At 39.2% G+C, this 21,455-nt stretch overlaps 3 long non-coding RNA genes across 3 annotated transcripts; 2 read left to right on the top strand and 1 right to left on the bottom strand.

Annotated features, from left to right (window-relative positions):
• Positions 1-7,198: 7,198 nt before the first annotated feature.
• LOC122034892 lies at positions 7,199-12,970 on the bottom strand. The gene is made up of 2 exons (XR_006126813.1): positions 12,851-12,970; positions 7,199-7,511 (listed from the first exon to the last, which is right to left on the bottom strand). It is a non-coding gene; the product is annotated as an uncharacterized LOC122034892 (long non-coding RNA).
• Positions 8,804-13,120, top strand: LOC122034891. The gene is made up of 4 exons (XR_006126812.1): positions 8,804-9,074; positions 9,559-11,374; positions 12,558-12,724; positions 12,866-13,120. It is a non-coding gene; the product is annotated as an uncharacterized LOC122034891 (long non-coding RNA).
• A 937-nt stretch (positions 13,121-14,057) lies between these two features.
• On the top strand, positions 14,058-17,738 carry LOC122034893. Its single transcript, XR_006126814.1, has 3 exons — positions 14,058-16,212; positions 16,418-16,478; positions 17,563-17,738. It is a non-coding gene; the product is annotated as an uncharacterized LOC122034893 (long non-coding RNA).
• Positions 17,739-21,455: the final 3,717 nt, after the last annotated feature.

Here is a 21,455-nt window from a genome sequence, read left to right on the forward strand (position 1 = left end):
CGTGAGAATGTTAAGCAAGAGGCATAGGCCTTAAATGTGTCAAGATCACAACAAACAGAGTGTCAACCAACATGAACAACTCCCTCTTCGGGAAAACTGGTACCTTGGTGGTGGTGAATGTGTTCCAACGGTTGTCTGCTAGAAGAGAGGGTAGCTCTGCAAAACATTCTGCATAGTGTTAGCCACCAATCGGTTGAGCTCTTCTGAAGTCATGGCAATCACCTTGCCACAACTCTTCTCCCCAAGGGAATCGTGGTCATTGGCAATTCTTCCGGTATTGGCCATCATAGCGATTTGATTAAGTTTTCTCACAGGCGACGCCAATCAGTTCCAGCCTAAATACTGTGGATGATCAAGCCACAGGTCAATGAACTTGGTCAGGCTATTCGACTCTTGAGGAGATGTCGCTGAGGGAGACGAAAGAGCCTGAGACTCACAAAGAAAGAGGTTGAAATGGCGTTGGGAGGTGTCCCGATAAAGTCATTCTGACGCTCAAGTCAGTGGAATATATGTGAGTTGGAGGAAACATATAAAGGTTGGGGAGTTCGAGGTCTCTTGTGCACGTACTTGCTCATGCTAGAGTGGACAATGTTGATACAGTCTGACCTGGCTGTTGTTTTGATGTTGACACTGATTTAAGTTTGTATCAGATGTTAATTGAACTGATCAAGGGTGATCAGGTGGAAGGAAAAAGTCCAAGTTGGAAACTTGGCACGCGAAGTCGGAGAAGGCACGGTAGCTCGTTCTCCTGACTAGGTCAGAGAGGGCTAGGTAGCTCGCTCTCTGGACCTGACTAGGTCAGAGAGGGCTCGGTAGCTCGTTCTCTGGACCTGATGGAGTCGGAGAGGGCTCGGTAGCTCGTTCTCCTGACTAGGTCAGAGAGGGCTAGGTAGCTCGCTCTCTGGACCTGACTAGGTCAGAGAGGGCTCGGTAGCTCGTTCCCTGGACCTGATGGAGTCGGAGAGGGCTCGGTAGCTCGTTCTCCTGACTAGGTCAGAGAGGGCTAGGTAGCTCGCTCTTTGGACCTGACTAGGTCAGAGAGGGCTCGGTAGCTCATTCTCTGAACCTGATGGACTCGGAGAAGGCACGGTAGCTCGTTCTCCGGATTAGGTCAGAGAGGGACCTAAGTGGACATTCCATGGCACATTGGATCGGTCGGTAGACCGATCCAGTGACACATGAATCAGTGGATCGGTCGGCAGACCGATCCAGTGAAACTGAGTTCCATGGATCGGTCTGATGACCGATCAGATGACACTCAGTAGCACACTGAGTGAAATCTGATCGGTCTGCAGACCGATCAGAAAACACTCAGTAGCACACTGAGTGCAATCTGATCGGTCAGGGAGACCGATCAGGAGAAGAGCCTGCAGAAGAGAGAAAGGGGTGGATCGGTCTGTGGACCGATCCACACTCAATCTGATCGGTCTGCAGACCGCAGGCTGTTGCCTGATCGGTCCAAGGCACTGTGATCGGTCTGGTGACCGATCCACACACTCTGATTTGTTCGCTGTATCAGTGATTCCTTCACTGCTTTTGATATACCTCATTCATTTATGTGATATAATCCTCTGTGCTGTTAGCTTTTGAGTTTGCAGGTTAACAGGTATCATTCCAAGCCTAATTTCAAATTAAGTTCATAAGAGGAATGCGACAAATGGTCTTTCTGCTGGTTTCAGCGGCGCATGGTGCATTTCAGGCATCAACGGATACTGCTGTGATCTGGCTGCGATCTGCTTGACTCCTGGGGATTGGTTCGAGCTCAGAAGAGGAGGAAGAGGGATTGGCTGCAGCGTTGATTTGCGCAGTTTTGGACCAGATCTGTGACAGCAGAGATCAGGTTTGAGAAGCAGTAAAAACAGCGAGAGGAGAGAATAGAACAACAACAAGAAAGCTTGAAAGAAAAGTCTGTGCTGTTGTGCGAAGTTCTTGAGCTCTCGGGTGAACTGCGATCTCTGTTCTGCTACTGATCCTCGCGTGGTTGTAAGCATTTTTATTCTCCTTTGCCACCGAGCTTCTGTAAGTCTCGTGCTTTAACTTAGATATTTCTTGAGACGTTGTGGGAAGGTTACTCCACCGAGAAGGAGGATTTGTAGCCGGAAGTTATCCGGGGTGCGATCTACCGAAGATCAAGGAGTCGTCCACCTTACGGACACGCCGAGGAGTAGGGACAAGTTATCCCCGAACCTCGTAAATCCTAGTGTTAGTGTGCTTGTGTTTTTCTTTCCTTTAGTTGTCTAATTCCGCTGTGCTAACAATTATCTGTGTAGAAGTTTTGTTTAAGTTTTTCAAGGGGCTATTCACCCCCCCTCTAGCCATCTAAGATCCCAACAGACAATATATCTTTTAAAGAGATGTTGAAGTCCACCTTCTCCTCAATGTGTTCCCATGTTGTCCATGTTTCTAAGGGAGGTGGCCACATGGCCCCATGATCTTCGATGTTTTTGTAAGTGATGGATATTTGAGAGGGATATTGGAGAGTCACGTGATCCTATATTCTCCCTGTTCTCCGCATTTCAACGCGCCTCATCAAAAATGGGGTGAAAATGAGGGTAGAGAAGTCGTTAACTCAAGAGAGACCCTAGGCCGAGCTAGCCACTTGCAGGAGGTCTGTCTCGGGCTGAGTCTCATGCGTCCAAGATAGTTGCCCGATGTAGGGACGAGTTGAGCAGTCGGCGATGTATGGCCAAGCCAAAATGTCAGGAGACTAAGTTAGAAAAGAGTGGGTAGGAACGAACGTATTGAAAAATGACCGAACTAAATTGAAGTGATCGAAAGAGTAAAGGTATCTTTAGATGAGCTGAGACATTATCTCAAATTGAGACTCCCTGGAGCAAGCCAACCAAATATCTCGAGGCTGCCGACCCGAGTTATTTGGGAGGTCATCATTCATAAAGAAATCCATCCCGACCTTTATGGGAGGTCGACTCTAAGGCAGAGGAGTCGACCGCCAATGGAGAGTACCAAGTCTTGAGAGGAAAAGTCAGGGCAGGTGTAGATTTTTTGAATTGAGTTCCTTGGGTCTCATCGAGGTCGAATTAGGTTTCTCTTAGGTTTGACTGACCCACCTCTACTTTGAGAGTCAGCTGAGTAGACTATTGACTTTACGAGACACATGGAAGCCGTACATTTCTGCCACATTAGTTACTGATGATTGGCCAGAGGTTACAAGTTGCAAGAAACTCTTGAGTTTCCTAGGTCGTTCATTGTTTTTCATACAGATCAACAATTGATTGGACTTGGGGAACAAGTCTCATATATTCAGTAAAGGAATTCAGGCAGCAAATTAATATCAAATGTTTTCTTTCAGTGCCTTAACAATAACATGAAGCTAAATGGAACACATTAGCACCGAGTCTAATTCATTTTATTTAGACATGTTTGTTCAATGCTTCAAAGTTCAAGCAGATCAAAAATTGTTAGATTTCTATAAGATATTGACCTTTTTAAGGCAGCATCGAGTTCTTATTTCGTGGGAGAAATAAAAAGTCTAAGCAATCTGAGAAAATTTTCCAAAAAGTGAAAGAAAATGAGAAGAAAAAAAGGTCGGAAAGAAATCATTTCATGGGAGGAGTTAAAGGGTATTATATGGAGTCTAACATTGGTCATTTCTGAGCTGGATATGGAGTAGTTTGATATAGATGAAGAGATTTTTTAAAATTTTAATTTACAAATATAGCATCGTAAATTTTAGAATTTTACATGTAATAAACAATACTCCTTTTGTCTTCTAATTTGATTTATTATGGACAAAACGTCCCTATTTTTTTTTATAAAATTTACTTTAAGGTCCACTTCATTAAAAATTGCAGACAAAGCCACTAGAATATTCTCTTTGACTTCTATTTTACATTCACTCACCTTAATAAAGACATAACTTTTATTTTATACTAAAATGGTGTAAAATTATATTTCAGTTGTTTTAATATACGATCTTAGTTTAACTTATTGACAAAATATAATTTTATTAAATTTAATAATATAAATATATTGGTTACCTTCATATGAACTTGTGATAAAAAACATGGTTAGAAGAAAGAAAAAAGAATGCAGCATTGGAGTGGTTCAATGCATCAAGTTGGGCAAGATTTCAAATCCTGCCTCGTATTGATGCCAATTTGATTTTGTTTTCCTTTTTCAATTGTTGTGATTTACTTGGGATACGGAGAACATTGAATGTGGAAATGAGATGCAATGCACTTACCAGCATTTGATCAACATTCTCTCAAGTTGCATTACTGAATTGAAAAGGTAGCTTGGAAAGAAGAAAAAATGGTCTGTCATATGGCACATTTTTTATTCCAATAGAGCAAAAGAAGCTACAATGAAACGAGGACAAAACTAAACAATAATAATAATTACTAAATTTTATCCCATTAAATAGGATCGGTTATATAGATTCTTTCTACGTCATTAGGCTTCATCCCCTACTATATCATCATCTATATTTAAATAAATTTTATCTTATTTTATTATTATTAACTAAGGCTCTTTTTTTGTCTTCTTATTTCTTATTTGATGTGTGTATTTGTTGCAATTTCATATCGTTTAACTGAGACATGTATTGATTGTTTAAGTATATATTCATACCATCTTAATCGTATCTCTTGAAATTTTTTCCTAATAGATACAACTTTGACTTTCTCTCTGATACTTTCATTTTTTATTCTGTCAATCCTCGTATGTCCATACATCTACCTTAACATTTTTATCTCTACAACTTCATCTTTTACTCATGTGCTTGAGTCATAGCTCAACATTCAACGTCATATAACATAGTAGATCAATCGTCATTTTGTAGAATTTCTCTTTAAATTTTAAAAGTACTTTATGATCACATAAAACACTCAATGTTAATCTCTATTTCAATAATCTTGCTTGTATTTTATATGAAACATCTCTTTCAATCTCTCCATCATTTTATAAAAATGAACTTAAATACTTAAAATTCTCAGTTCCAGATAATTTGTTATCCCTTATCTTAACAATTGTCTCATTATATCTAATATTACTAAACTTAAGTTTCATATATTCTATTTTTATTCTATTAAGCCTAAAAACTTTCACTTCTAGTATTTCGCACCAAAATTCTAGTTTAGTATTTACTCATTCATTTGTCTCATCTACCAAAATAAAATCATTTGTAAACAATATGCACTATGATACTAGTCTTGAATATGTTTAGTGAGTTCGTCCATGATTAATGTAAAAAGATAGAGACTTAGAGTTGATTCTTGATATAACCCTATTTTTATTGGAAATGCTTCAGTTAATCCGCCTAAAGTATTCACTCTGGTCGTTACATTCTCATATATATGTGTACTTAGTTCAATATATGTTACGATAATACCTTTTTTTTCTAGAATTCTCCATATAATTTCTCTTGCGACTCTATTATAAGTTTTTTCTAAGACAATGAATATTATGTGTAGATCTTGCTTTTGCTCTCGATAGTTTTCAATTAATTGCTTGAGAAGATGTATATCTTCTATTATCGACCTTCTAAGCATAAACCTAAATTGATTTTCGGCTACCATGATCTCCTTCCTTAATCCTTTTTCTATTACTCTTTCTTAAAGTTTCATGGTATGACTCATTAATTTAATACCTCTATAGTTTGCATAATTTTATACGTCTCCCTTGTTCTTATATAAGGGAACTAAAGTACTTACCCTTCATTGTCAGACATTTTTTTTCGTTTTCAATATCTTATTAAATAATTTTATATGTCATTTAATACTTTGTTTCCCTAGGCACTTTCATACCTCTATCGAAATATCATCTGGTCCGACTACTTTTCCATTTTTCATCCCATTTAAAACTTGCTCTACTTCTGAAGTTTGAATTCTACAATAAAAATTTAAATTTCTATATTTATTTGACTTATTTAAATTATCTAAGTTAAGTTGATCATCTAAACCTTTATTAAAAACTTGATGAAAATATATCTTACATCGTTCTTTTATTTCTCCATCATTTACTAGTACCTTATTGTATTTATCTTTAATGCATCTTATTTAGATAAGATCTCTTATCTTTCTCTCTCACTTTAGTTATTCTATAAATGTCTATTTCCCCTTCTTTTGTATCCAATTTTCGATGTAATCGTTCAAAAATTTTATTTTTTACTTCATTCACTGCTTTCTTAGTCTCTTTCTTGACTATTATATATATTTTTAATTTTTTCTCGTTCTTACAAATATATAATTCCTTATAAATTATTCAGTTTACCTTCACTTTCTCCTGTACTTTGTTATTCCACTACCAATATTCCTTATTTGTTGGTGCATTCCCCTTTGACTCACCAAGTACACTCTTGACTACTATTTTCAACTTTGATACTATCTTATCTCATGTCATATTAAAGTCATTGTATATTTCACTTAATGCTTATGCTCCTATCTTCTCCTTAAATACATCTTTTAACTTCTACCACTTAATTTTAGGATTCATTTATATTTTTCTTTTATTGATATTATTATTAAACCGTATATCCAACACTACTAACCTATATTGAGTAGTTAAGTTTTCTCTAGAGATGACCTTGTAATCTTTATTAATCTTTCTATCCCTCTTCCTAATTCCAAAATATTAATTCTTCTCTTAATTATCATATCCATTACTTCCATTGCTAAACTAATAAGGGTTTTTATATTCCATATTTAAAATCTTAGACTATTAATTTTCTTATAATATTTATTCTTATCTAACCTATGCGTGAGAATTCTTGCCTATTTAATATTATACTCAAGTTCTCATGGAGATGTAGCGGTTCTTGCCAATATGTTACAGTCGAACCTTGTAACGTAAACTCATACATATTTAACATTGCATCAGAGTTCTAGAGATGTAATGGTTCTTGCCAATATGTTACAGTCGAACCTTGTAACGTAGACTCTTACATATTTAACATTATATCATAGTTCTAGAGATGTAATGATCCATACTGAAACGTTACAATTGAACACTACAAAACGTTTCTTCCGGAAAACAACCTAACACTAGAACAATAATTTAATGAATGAATTCATTAAATATTTGTTATAGTTTAATGTTGACTGACAGTCTAACGTACCCCTCCTCTTTTATTCGAGTTTGGGACCAGCCATGACGAGATAATTCGTCATGCGTGGGCAAAATTAGAAGGAAAAAAATGACAAAGAAAATCAAAGTAAAATTAGGAATGACAATCTTAAAGTAGACTCACAAAACACTATCTCTATTCAATATATGGCCTCTATAAACAATTTAGGAGGACAAGGAAGAACTAGATCCCTCCTCGAAGAATGGAAACAAATTTTTCTGGCTGCAAGCAATTATATTATAAAACCAGGCGTGTGCCAAGTTGGCCAACCTGTTCTTTATTTAACTTTTTGTTGAGCGAATCATGGATTATATTAGTTTAACTTCTCCACATGACTGCCTCGGTGTTGGTGTGCGCAGCTGTTTTTCTTCTGAGATGAAGAAATCCAGCAGAGTCCATCCACCACTTCTTTCACTCATCTAAGTTTCTGCAAGAACAAGTTCCAAGGCTTAAGGAGAAGCAAAGCGATACGTTATCTAACAAAATAATATCAGATAATAACTTGAAATTTCGGCTTTGGATCCAATAGGAACACCACATGCACAACAAGAGAGACTGTATTGACACAGTTTGGTCTTATTGTTTTCTCATTCTTTTATTTGTGATCTCTTAATTGAGCTTATTATTTGTTTAAGATAATCAAAAATGGCTGCTGTTTTTGTTTCTAGTTTCAAAGACTTTACAGGATAATTTTCCAACATGTTTATAGTAAATAAAATGTCTGGAATCAAAAGACTCCATACCTTGAACTTGTCCATTCTCTTTGCATGTTGAGACCTTGGATCATTTAATTCGTATCAAAAAGTCATTTGTTTAGCCACTTCCTTTGCCTTCAACTTTTCATTTTCTATGCAATCCACTTAAACAAATTGTACAGAATTACGACTTCTCAACTTGTAAGGAAGGGGATTGAGATTCCTAAATAGAAAATAACAATATAACAGGGAGGTAAGAAAGTGACATGTCTAGAGCCTGTTGCATGCCAAAGCTTTCTATTTGAACACGAGTTCTGCAATCAAAATCAGTTGTCTTCTGGTCCCATTTAGACCCATAGATTGAGCAAAAGAATATTGGAAATTCATCCCCAAAAAAAGGATTTCAAATTACCAGTAAAAAGCTCTTAGAGACCGATGGTGAATTTTTCACAGAAGAGGATCATTGCTTTTAAGAATATGCCCGCTCATTGTTTTTATTTAAATTACAAAATAAGTACAAAAGGACTGGATCAGTGAACCGAGGAGATACGGAATAGTTTCTGGCAAATCTTCTGCATTGAAAAGAGTAGTTGGTGCAAAAGCACACATCCAAATGCTCGGGACAAATCTATGAAGAATGGGTATTAGAGTGAAGGTCCCATTTGCATCTAAGTTTTGTACGATGCATTAGTCTCCTCTAAGAAGTATAGCTGCATCATAAAACCGTAAGGCAAAAAATTTCCTTCTGTATTTTTGTTTTTTTTTACTATTTCCTTGTCTTCTACTTTCTGAAGCCCAAGACAAGATGAAGAAGCTAATTTGACTGGTGGTAGGATCTGGAAAGGGACAGGGAAGGTGCAAGGGCATATGACCAAGGGAGACGAACCTTAAACATCACTCCTATATTGTTTCCACAAGGGAAAAAAAAATAATCATTAGCATGACCCACCACTGCTCGAGGTGCATGGGAATCCCTGTTGTGAAAAATGGGATGCAGTGTACCTGCACCCATATATTGAGACACATGATACTTGAAATCTTCTCGCCAAACACACCTAATAAAGGCAGCGCCAGAAGCCAAGATAATTCCTTGGGTCACTTCTCTCATCTTTCTCCCAACCATTTTTCAACAATCCTCTTCTATATTGTTTTATCTCCTTGTGCTATTCTTTCACCTGTCTCACATCTTCAGCAAAAAGAGTGAGGCAGGCAATTATCTAATCTTATTCCCCATTAGAATTCTAGATATAGGATCATAAACGGGCTCCCTTCCGGGTTTGGGAAGAGATAACAAGGTATTGCTCCAATTATTACTAGCACAGCTCTATAGCTCTTTTTATGGGATATATTTAAGGCTATCTTCAAAATCAATAAGTTATAGATTACACAGATCTTTTTCATAGTCTATATTTGAGTTTTCTAGAACTCCATTCACAGATTATGTTATTGATTTATTTTCTGTATGAAGTTATGTTGACTTTTTATAGATGTAGATCGATTTAAAACAAGAAAGGGAAAAAAAGAATATAATAGCTTAATAAACTTAGTATAAAAGATTAAGAAATTTTGGTGATTCTCATTATTTTTAAAGTAAGGAATTGTTCTAACCATCTTTTTTTCCCTTTTTTTTTTTTTTTTGATTGCATAGAAAGTCCTCTTCAGAGATTCAAATCAAAGTTTTATGCCATAGTTAGAAAAGTTCTATGCCCAGACAAACAAGTTGTGAATCTATGACCATATTGAGAGAACTAACCTCACTTTGCTGGCTATTGTTAGCAGGCATCTTGTGGTTCAAACATCTTGTGCTTGGTGTGGTCAGTGCTATCTTTCAGCATAAGCAGCTCACGTCACAGGTTTCTCGCGAGGACACTAATCATGGCAGCCTTCTTTCAGATCTCAGATTCTGGGAAGCATGGATTCCTTCAAAGCTCCTGATCTTGGCTCCAGATTATTAAATTAAACTTGCAATCAGAGTAAATGCATTGAGTTTTTGAATTATCAGTCTGAGTACCATTAACTCGTTTTGTGATAGAAACTCACGGCTAGGAAGATCAAATGGGAAGCAGCATGAGAGGAACCAGAATGGCAACCAGTTCACGCACGAGGCTTTCGAAAACCCAACCACAAGAGCCCGACCTCAAATCTGATCCATCCACCTATTTCAACATGGAATCCTTTCTGCTACTCCTCTTCCTCACTGCATCACTGTTGATACTTCCTCTCATACTACCTCCCTTGCCTCCTCCCCCTTCCATGTTGCTTCTGGTTCCCATTGGCCTTCTCCTTGTACTTTTGATTCTAGCTTTTATGCCTACAGATGTACGTAACATTGCGCCCTCTTACCTATAAATATGGTGTATAAGCTCTCACTTTCCACACGAAGAGTTCAGCATATTTCTTCCTTTATCTTTTTTGAATGATACCAAAAAACAAAAATGCTCCCAACATGCAAATCGATATGCTTAAGCTGAGACCCTTGCAATAGTTTCTTTGGAGGATGAATAAATGATTCTGTAAGTCATAACTTTTGCAACAAGAAGAAAAATAGCTCCAGCTGAGAATCACGAGGCTCCTGGAAAAATGAACAGACTGCAAATATGCAGTTTTGTCAGAGAATATCTTAAATGTCATGGACTAAAACTCGTAAATAACGAGGAAGGTTTTGTTTTGTCAACAAAAGAGAGATTGCCTTTTCATATGTTAGTTGTTTATTCTTCTGCATCATGTAATTATAGATATTGAAAAGAAAAGAATCAATCTCCAAAAGTGCAATTTATTGGAAGAAACCCCCACAGTTGGAGCAGGAAAAAGTTTGGTAAAACATATTTTGTCCAGGTTAGTTGTTTATCATGAATGCAAGAAAACAGAAGTGTCCTTGAGGAATGGATTATAGGAAGAGGTTAGTATCAATGTAAGAACTGAGAGGAAAGGATCGATGAGTTTAGTTGTAAATCTATTCATATATTCCCATGGGCGCCAGCAGATATACACACACACGACAACCTCACATAACAACTCTATCACAGTATACTAGTCCCCGGGGCATGATGTCGCGGTAAGACATCCAGGTTGTCATCCAGGCACCCGCGGTTCGATCCTCAGCTTCCCGATTTATCCTGGTGGTCGGTGGGAAACTTCCGTGAGGCCGGGCCGGTCACCCCAGGGATAGTCAATGAGACTAACTGGGATTATCATTTTTTTTTTCTATCACAGTATACTAGATTTTTCAGTAGCCTGCATAGCCAGTTGTTTTTCTTTCCTCAAACTCAATTCCGAGCTAGAATGCAACTACAAATTTGGAACAAGTCATACTATTATACGAATAGCATTGATAGGCAAAGATATTCTTAATATAATTCACGTACCTAATTCATATTTGCTTTATTGTGCATCACACAGGTTATAAGCCAATATTTTCCTAACTGCATTGGTTATTTGAGAGCATGATCATCCTTACCTACCAATTCCATGATGTTCGTTTGGTCTTTTAGTGAACGTTCAAGCATGAATAAAACAAGGTGGCAGAGTTTCTCTAGAAGCTAGTAAAATATACAAGTACTAAGTGGACAAAGACTACAATGAACTCCTAAAGAAGGTTGATTATGTCGACTGTTTTTATCAATGAATTATAGATTCAAATGCATGTGTTTAATGCCATCAACATCCCAATCCATGCCTTTATCCTCACTTCAGAATAGCATTGTTTGATAGGTCTATATTCCTAGCGACACAAATTATTCAATTGATAAATGCTGGATGGCTGCATATGCTAGCTGCATGATACTGACGTCCATAATCTAATTATATGACATCCTAATTTAGTTTCACAATAGTTGTGAACTGACAAAGAAAATTTATGACTATCAGAGTGAATGCCATTAATTTGGGAATGTGTTTTTTAGGTTAATTCAAAATTCAAGACCACATTCATTAGTCATCAACTCATAATTTTTCATATAATGCTAAATTTAGCATGTCGCCACCCATCTAAGTAGCAATGGTAGGCAACAGCCCCCACAGAAGCGGTGCAGTGATAAAGCATTCAAAGGAACAATAAGAGGATCAGGATTTGAATTCCAAATGATACGAATATCCTAAAGGTCGATTTCTGAATATGTAAAAGTTGTGTTTTGAATTTACCCGGCTTCAGATTTACCCGGTAGGCAAACCAAAAAAGGAGACCATGTAGATTAATTGGTTATCAAATAGGAAGTGTTCTTTGCGGACGGATGTTAGTCAATGACATACACCTGAAGCCAAACCGCTGTGATAGGTGTTGCCTCACGGACCTTAAGATTTCAGTGGCAAACTTGTTTCAATGGAGTGATGGGGTTGCATGAAATGCTCGATAGATATGGGATACATGTTAACATGTGAAACAACAACATTGTATGCTCTTCACTAAGAAAGATAACTCTAAGGAGAGAGGACACACAAATAGACACAAACAGTTTATGCAGAATGTACCATAAGGAGTAAAACAGAACAAAGCAGAAAACATATAGAGGAACCATAGGCAATGGGATCCTAGGATGAATTGTGTACCAGAACAAGTTTTCTTGGATAACTGTCCAATATCTGAATTTCCTTAATAACGTGGTGCCTTCGGAATTTCTAGTGAAACCGTCATCTCTTACAATCAGCAAAATTATTTTTGAGTAGCCTTACTAAACATTCGTCTCTATTTGTCAAAAAAAGGAAACATGTACTCCTTTGGACTTCTCATTTCCCATAACTATCATCAAAAGGAAATTAACTGTAAACTTTATGCATCTCAGGGCACTACAAGGTCAAGACATGGTCTATGGGATTAAGAAAACTAGATCATCTAACCGTGAAGGTTGTTGATATTCCTAACACAGACAGGGTCATGTGTGAATTGACGGATGCACAATTACTAACTCTTGTAATAGAAGATTGAACTCAACCTCATCAACATCTTCAGGTGCCTTTTTTCTACTAGCCATAAGTACAAGTACATGATCTGTGCATGAGTGATATTTATAGTATTTATGAGGCGATTGAAAACCTTTTCCGACTACACCAATCAAACAAGGAAATGATTACTCACATTTGGCATTTGTAGGTTATCGCTCAAGTCTGATATCCACGACCTGCTACAGCTAGTTTCATCATGTCAAATAGATGCTCGAGTTATGCAAGGTGGCCTTAAAGCACCTTGCTATTATTTTCCTCCATATTGTGTACCTTGAACTGTTGCAGGCATATCCATTCCCTTGTTACGGTTGAATAGTTCTGCAATTGTAGTTCAAACCTAGTCAAATCAGTCTTGTGGGGGTGGTAAATGCAACTTTTAGAACAAGAACGGACAGTTAATTGATTTGATGTTGCCTGGTTAATGTTTTCTTCTAAATTGTCTTTTCCTTGAAGACATTCATCTCGCATGATGCCAAACAAAAGCCTGAAAATTTCTCTAATAGAAGGTAGACGATGGTGATATTAAGATATAGCCTCCAAAAATCAAGCAAGAAGATGGAAATATAAATAGAATATAGAGGAAGGAGATGCGTCGCACAGCTAGGATAACAAAATGGTCATGGATAGCAAATCTAAATTCAAGAAAGGTAGAAGTCAATAACTTTGAAGTCTAAGAACATAAAAACGTGAGGGAGACATGTTGAAGAAGCAAATCTAGCCAAAAGGCTTCTGACAGTGACATTCTCTTCGTCTCATTCATGATCATAGAGGTGAGATCAAGTTATGACCTCAAGAATTAGGCACGAAGAAGGGAAAGGAGATCTAATGGGGTGTAGCAGAAGTTCATGGTGGCAGGACCAGGATAACAATTGGTATTGAATTTGCCGACTTCCACTAGTAACTTGATTACAAATAACTAAATCCATCTTCTAGAAAGAGAAGTGATCCTGTCCGAAAGTTAATGAGATGGAAAGATAGGGATGTGACGCTCCCGCTGACCGTCTGTAGAATCCGCTCGGACCTACAACACAAATTATGTCGGTGCCGAATCAAGGAAGGGATCCCCGACGTTGACCCTCCAACGCTCAAGTCAATCACCGGCGATGAAGTAGAGGGCGGAGGAAACAAGAATGAACAGTAGCAAGAACAGTGTCTATCGCGTATTGCGTACCTCCACCGATGCTTGGACCCCCTTTATATAGAGCTCCTGTAGCGCGCGTGCACGCTCCACAAGGCGAGGACGCTTCCCAAAGTTTTCCATGAAAAGACTTGTCAGTAGAGTGTCCTGACACAGTACCTTAACAAGCCGAGCATATTTCTGAGATAACAGTGGAAGCTTCCGTCGTACGATCTTCTGGTGGTCCATGCCCGGTGTCAATGACACCAACTCCTAAAGGGATGTCAATGGATATCAAAGTATGCTGCTAGGTTGAGCGAGTTGGCCACTCGGCCGAAACTTCGCTGTTCCTCTATACCGCCTGCTCGACCGGAACTCCACTATGTCTGTGTTACGTCCGTTCGGTCGTAACTCCTCTGTGCTTGTGTCACGTCCGCTCTGTCGTAACTCCTCTGTGTTTATGTCACGCCCGCTCGGCCGAAGTTCCGCTCTGCCAGTGTCGAGTCCTGCTGCCTGCTCGAGCGGGGTAGCCGCTCGGCCCAGCTTCTGCACATCATCACCTCCGTCTGGCGTCCAATACTCCATTGAGCGTCGGTCATTTGACACCTCCCCATGTCGAAGACGGGATCGGATCGGGACCTTCTCCCCCCGGTCGGGCATACTCGCTCGACCGGCCGATGCTATCTGAGCATTGACCACCTTGACTTTGACCTCTACCATGGTCGCTAGAACACCTTGTTCATCAAACTCTGGTAAATGGCTCCGGCATTCTTGAGTCCGAACGGCATGACGTTGTAGCAGTACGTTTCGTCAACCATAATGAAGTTGATCTTCTGCTAGTCTTTTCGAGCGAGCGGCACTTGGTGATACCCTTGGTATGCATCGAGCATGCAGATCAACTCGCAACCTGCCATCGAGTCCACCATCTGGTCTATCCTGGGCAACGGATAGAAGTCTTTCGGGCACGCCTTGTTCAAATCGCGGAAGTCGATGCAGACCCGCCATTTATTGCCCGGCTTGGAGACTAACACAATATTAGTTAGCCAGCTCGAGAATTGAACTTCCCTAATATAGTCGGCCTCTAACAACTTCTCTATCTCCGCCCGGATGATCAGATTTTGCTCCGCGCTGAAGTCCCTCTTTCTTTGCTTCACCGGTCGAGCGTCTGATCGGATATGAAGCTCATGCTGAGCCACACTGAGGGAGATACAGGGAAGTTCATGTGTCGACCAGGCGAACACATCATGATTTTGTCTAAGGCATGCGACCAACTCTACCTTCTTCTCTGCCCCTAGGTCGGCGGCTATAAAAGTGGTTGCTTCTGTTCGGCTGGGGTGGATCTGAACCTCCTCCTTTTCTTCGTACACCAATGTGGGAGGCACTTCAGTGATTGCGTTCACCTCCAAGCACGGATTCTTCCGAGCGCTTCTTGCTTCGGACTTGACCATCTCGACGTAGCATCGCCAAGCGGCAAGCTAATCTTTTGGCTTCTTTGAGGGTCTTTGACTTCGCCCACCCGGTCGTCCACTAGGAACTGATCTTTTGGCAGTAAGTGGACACCACCGTCCGAAATTCGTTGAGGGTCGATCGGCCCAAGATGACGTTGTAGGTCGAAGGTGTGTCCACCACGATGAAGTTCGTGATCCTGGTTCTCTTCAATGGCTCTTCCCCGAGTGAGATGGCTAGTCGGGCCTGCCCGAGCAGCAGTACCTGTTAAGTATGAAAAAAAAAAAAACTAATACAGCCATACCCACCCATGTGCACACACGCTCCCCCATACCTCCTTTTTCCTTCCTCTTTTCTTCTCTTCCCCACCGAAGCCTCAAACCCCCCTCTCTTCTTCTTCTTTTCACTTCTCCAAGGGCAACAAGCTTCCCCTCCTTGCTGTCTTGCTTCTCGGCAACACTGTCGGAGCTCCTCGGAGTTTGCCAGAGCTCGCCAAACCACCGGAAAAAGAGGGGAAAACAAAACCCTAGTTGTCGTTCTCTTTTCTAGCCAAGCACAACAGCTACCGACGCTAGCTGTGGCCATCGCCGGAGCTCGCCGAGACAACAGTGAAAAGGAAAAAGGTTTCCTCTCCTCTTTCTATTCCAGCATCCTCTCTGTTTTCAGCCTTCCGCAACTAACATTGTTGTCCTTCTTCTCCTCCAACAGCCAAGAGCAACAACCCTGTTGCTCTCTCCTTTTCTCCCACCAACAGCAGCATCTTGCTGCCTTTTGTCTTCTCCAACCAGCAGCCTTAGCTGCTGTCCTTTCCTTCGCAGCACCACCAGAGTTTGCCGGAGTTCACCGGAGCTTGCTAAAATGGCCAGCGACCAAGAGAAAACAAAACCCTAGTTGCTGCCCTCTTTTTCTAGCAACCACAGTACCCATAGAAGGTATATTTTGGGTTGCTTTGTATTAAATTGATGTGTAGTTAGGAGGACTATCTAGGTTAGAGAAGAGTTTTCATTTAGGAATGTGAAGTGGTACGAGATAGTGAGATCAAAAATAATGATCTAGTGGCTTCGAGTCGTAAATCATGTTCAGATTTTGTCATGATTTTATTATCATTTTGATTATTTGAATTATTATATTTTGTAGATACGAGCTCGAGTGGAGCACGGTGACCTGCCGACACTCGAAGATTTTTGCTGTACATAAGGTGGATACATCTACTCTTGTATATTTCCTTGTGCATGAATAAATATATAAATTGGATTATGTATATGTTGTATCATTGTTTCAAAATGGGGATTAAACTGATATTATAAATAGCGAAATGGGTTAAAATATTAAAATCATTGGAGGGTAAATAATTGATATTATTTCTTGTTCGCATGTGGGTTCATACTGGGATTTATATGAGAAGGATTGCTTTTAAAATCAAAGAAATATCCTGAATTACTCTTCTATTGCTTTGTCTTTTGACTTGCTTGACCTTTCATGCTCCATGCTATTGATATTCTATCTGTTAATACTTGTAGCTTTTTATCTGTGAATATATAATGATAAATTTATAGACTTGATATAAAAATGTTAACTTAATTGACCATTTGTTATTAAAAGAGAATAATTATGATAAATGGATAAAATGGAATCCTTAAAGTGAAATAATAAAGATGGTAATGAAGAATTACAAAGTGAAGACTATGAGTCTAGCTTTATACCAGAGCTTTATATTAGAGTACTGGACGACCCACATGTTATTGTGGTAGCGCGGCGGCCGCAGTCCAGAGTACCTGACCGTACACCCGAGGCGTGGTGGCGTGATGTAGCCCTCGGTCATTTAGTATGTCTTCCACCGGTGAGGGCTGATAGCCCATACATCAGATGACGTATGCGACAGTCTTATACTCTGAGGAGGCTTTTAGCCTATCCATATAATATTACACTCTGATGATATTGACTCCAGTGATTCACTTTTTAGTTGATTTATCAGATTTAAACTATGGATATACATGTCGATATTACCATGATAACTTGTATACCGATTGATTAAATAATAAGATTAAAAATTGATCTTAATTTATGATAATATATGAAGATGAATTTTAATTCTAACAAATAAATGTTAGATGATCATAACTATACACTTATGTATATTATCTGAGAACTCAAAGAAGAAATAAAAGTTGAAATAATAAATGATACCTCTTTGATTTCTTAAACAAGATTAAATTCATGCACATCTTTCTTGAGTATCCACTTAGCCATTTGGTTAACTTTCTACATTCCTTGTTCTCTAGTTTTTCAGGCACAGGGACGCTTTTGATATTGTAGTTGATTTTGGACTTCCATAGAGTTGTTCAAAGATCTCGACGTGCTGATTTTCTAGTTTGTCTTACTTTTGTTTTGTTGTATTTACATTCTGAAATTTTATTCCAGATGTCATTGATCTGTATAGTCTTGTAGTCTACGAAAAACTAAGACATATATATAAATTTGATACATTTCTTGGTTATTCTGTTTTGATAGTTCCTAGGGTTTCTTATATTATATTGTCACCAAGTGGGGTACCGGGAACTATACCCCCGGGGCATGACAGTACCTCGTTGCCCGTGAAACCATAAAGAGAGGTCGTCATGGGCAGCAACTCATTTCAATCGATTTGTAATTGATCGAACGCCTTCTTGAAGATGATGTTCACCGAGCTCCCTGTATCAACTAAAGTTTGGTGAATAGTGTAATTTGCAATTATCGCCCGGATGATCAGCGCGTCGTCGTGAGGGATCTCCACTTCCTCTAAATCGCTGGGGCCGAAGTTGATCTCGAGCCCTTCTATATTCTCCCTGCTGCATCCTACGGCGTGGATCTCCAGCCGCCAAGCGTACAATTTCCTGGCTCTATTAGAGTCGCCGTCGGTCGGCCCACCAGTGATCATGCCTATTTCTCCTCGGGCGGCGTTGCTTCTATTTTCTTCTTCCTGAGCGGAGAGTCTATTTCGCTCAATCGGGACTCGGGCAGGATCAGCGTTATCCCTCCCCTAGTGCCGATTGTGTTGCTCAAACGCTCTTCTTTCATCTTCTCATCGCCCGGCAGATCGTTGTCTATGTCGTCGATCAGGAGTTGGAGATCGGCGACGGTATCCTCTCGGCGCCGGTCGGCTATCAATCGGTGTCAGATCATAGCAATTGCACATGTTTTGTGTTGCTGACTAGTGAAAGGAGTAGAACATTGGCGTCCATACCTTGCCTCTTGTCGTCTTCTGCCGACTGCAGGTCACATGCTGCACGACATGTGTCATGGCCTCCTAGTGTGGCCGCGCTCCCTCCACTCTTGGCCCTTTGGGCGGTTGGTGGCTGCTCGATGGACGCCGCTCGGGCGCCGGCGCTTCTTCGGCCGGCGTTTCCTTCTTCCTCGCTGCCTAGGCTTCTTCCACATTCATGTATTCATTGGTCTTCCTGAGCAAGTGGTCGAAGGCCCTAGGCAGCTTCTGGATGAGCGATCGGAAGAACTCTCCTTTAACCAGCCCTTAAGTGAAGGCGTTCATCATCGTCACGGATGAGATCGAGGAGATATCCATGGCTACTTGATTGAAACGCCTGATGTAGGCTCGGAGCGCTTCCTTGGGCCCCTGCTTTAGGGCAAAGAGGCTAACGTTCGTCTTCTAATAGCGTCGGCTATTGACAAAATGGTGCTGGAACATAGCTCAGAAGTCCTTGAAGCTACATATGGATCCGTCCGGCAGTCTTCGAAACCAACGCTGCACCGAGCCAGAGAGAGTAGTAAGAAAGACTCGACACTTCACCCCATCTGTGTACTGGTGCAGCGTGGCCGCGTTATCAAACTTATCTAGATGATCATCTGGATCAGTCGTTCCGTTGTATTCCCCGATCGCCAGTGGGGTATAGTGCCAAGGTAGAGGGTCACACAAGATCGCCTAGGAGAACTGCATATTGATCCGCTCGGGCGATGCGTGACTTCTAGGCGTCTTTCCTTTTCGCGCATCCCGAACGGGAGCGTTGTCCGAAGATGACCCCCTTTCTAGGATGTATACTAAAAGCCTAGCTTTTGGTATAAACATTTATCTAGAAATAAGAATCACATTGGTCAAATGTCTACATTTATGATAAATATAATTGTTCAATTAATTTATATTGTAGATAACATGGTGTGTGGTGTCACACACAGAAGATCATGTTATCGGTTCCTTATAAATTATAAACAGTAGCTCACGACCAAGATGGAAAGGAACAAACCATTGGAAGGTCGTAGTGTAATTAGGTATTAGTTTATCTTAACTATATAATTACACTAGTACACTTAGAGTGTATTGAGTAGGACCATTTGAGGTCGTTTCTTTTATACTGACTTTATAAAGGAACAAAGACCTCAGTTATTATGGAAGTGTGTGCTCTTAATCCTAATATAATAACAAGCACATATATTTGATATTTATTTTTTTAATTTATCAATGGGTGAGATTTAGTTTGATAAATCAATAAGCCCGATAAGTTGGGAAATGATATCACTTATAGTGTGTGTTATTGATTATAGAAGGAAACTGTGTCCTAGTGATCTAGGTTGAGAATGTCCCCAAGAGGAGCTCATAAGTATTGTCATGTTAAACCCTGCAGGTGGACTTAGTCCAGCGATGAAGTTGAGTGGTATTATTCTTGAGCTAGATATTAATTAAGTGAGTTGTCGATAACTTACTTAATTAGTGGACATTCGACATCTTAAACACAGGGAGACTTAATAAGAAGGAGCACAAATGTAATTTGGGATTAGTGCGGTAGTTCAATAATAGTTCTCAGTGGAATGAATTATTGATAAAATTAAGTTGTGTGTTCGAACAGGATGCTTAATTTTATCGAAGACAAAACCAATTCCTCCTCTCGGTCCCTATCGTAGCCTTTTAATTATAATACTATATCCACCTATACCCACCTTCTTACCCATCCCGGCCAAGCTAGCTTGGAGACCAAGCTAGGGTCGGCCAAAGTTGGGGTCATGGGTGCTTCAATGTGGCCAGTACAAATTTAAATAAAAGGATTTTTATCTTTTAAATTTTTCTTATGTGGATAACATGATTTAAAAGAGAGTTTAAAATTTTAAATCTTTCCTTTTATAAGATTCTACAAAAGATTAAGAGAAGAGCTAAATCTCTTTCCTTATTTGTAGATTAAAAGGTTGATTTTAATTTTGGTAAAAACTTTCCTATTAATCATGCTTATTATTTAAAAGAAAGTTTAAAAATTAAAAATTCTCTTTTATTAGTTTCTACAAAAGATTAAGAAAAGATTTAATATCTTTCCTTATTTGTAGATTAAAAGATATTTTAATTTTTAGAGATAACTTTCTTTTTATCCACATGTTAAAAGAAAGATTTTAATTTATAAAATTTCCTTTTTATTAACCAATCATGAAGGGAAAAATTATTGGAGAAATTTTTATAAATTTCTATGTTTAAAATTTTATTTGCTTGGAAATTTATGTAGTGGCCGCATTGTAAATTGAAAAGAAAAATTATTTTTAATTAAATAAATTTTCCTTTTCAATGGCAAAAGAATTAAGGAAGTTTTTTATTAAATTTTCCTTATTTGCCAAGACCAAGGATTATAAAAGAGGGGGTAGAGAAGGCTTCAGGGTGAACAACTCTATTCTATTTTCTCCCTCTTTTTCTTCCTTGGTGTGGCCGGCCATCCTCTCCTCCTCTCTTCTCTTGGTGACTGAAATCCTTCTCTTGGAGATTTCATACGGTGGCCGGATCAAGTTTAGAGAAGAAGAAGAAGAAGGAGAGAAAGAAAGTTTTGTTTCTAGCATCCCTTAGAGCATGGTGGTGGTGGCCGAACCTCTTCATCCTAGGAGAAATTTTGATGGCCGAAACTTGTAAGGAAGAAGAAGGTGCTTGGTGATTCTCATCTCAGAAGATCGTTGCCCACACAACGTCCGAGGTTAGAAGAGGAATACGGTAGAAGATCAAGAGGTCTTTCTAAAAGGTATAACTAGTATTTTTCCTTTCCGCATCATACTAGTTATTTTTGGAAATAATACCAAATACAAGAGGCATGCGATTCTAGTATTTCGAATTTGTTTTCGAGGTTGTGTTCTTTTGTTTTTTTTTCTTTTCCTTGTGATTTGATTGTTCTTTTCGGTTGACCTAAAGTTATTTAAGGAAATTAAATATTAACTTTCC

This window comes from Zingiber officinale, chromosome 11B (genome assembly GCF_018446385.1).
Source record: "Zingiber officinale cultivar Zhangliang chromosome 11B, Zo_v1.1, whole genome shotgun sequence".
Classification (NCBI taxonomy): domain Eukaryota; kingdom Viridiplantae; phylum Streptophyta; class Magnoliopsida; order Zingiberales; family Zingiberaceae; genus Zingiber; species Zingiber officinale.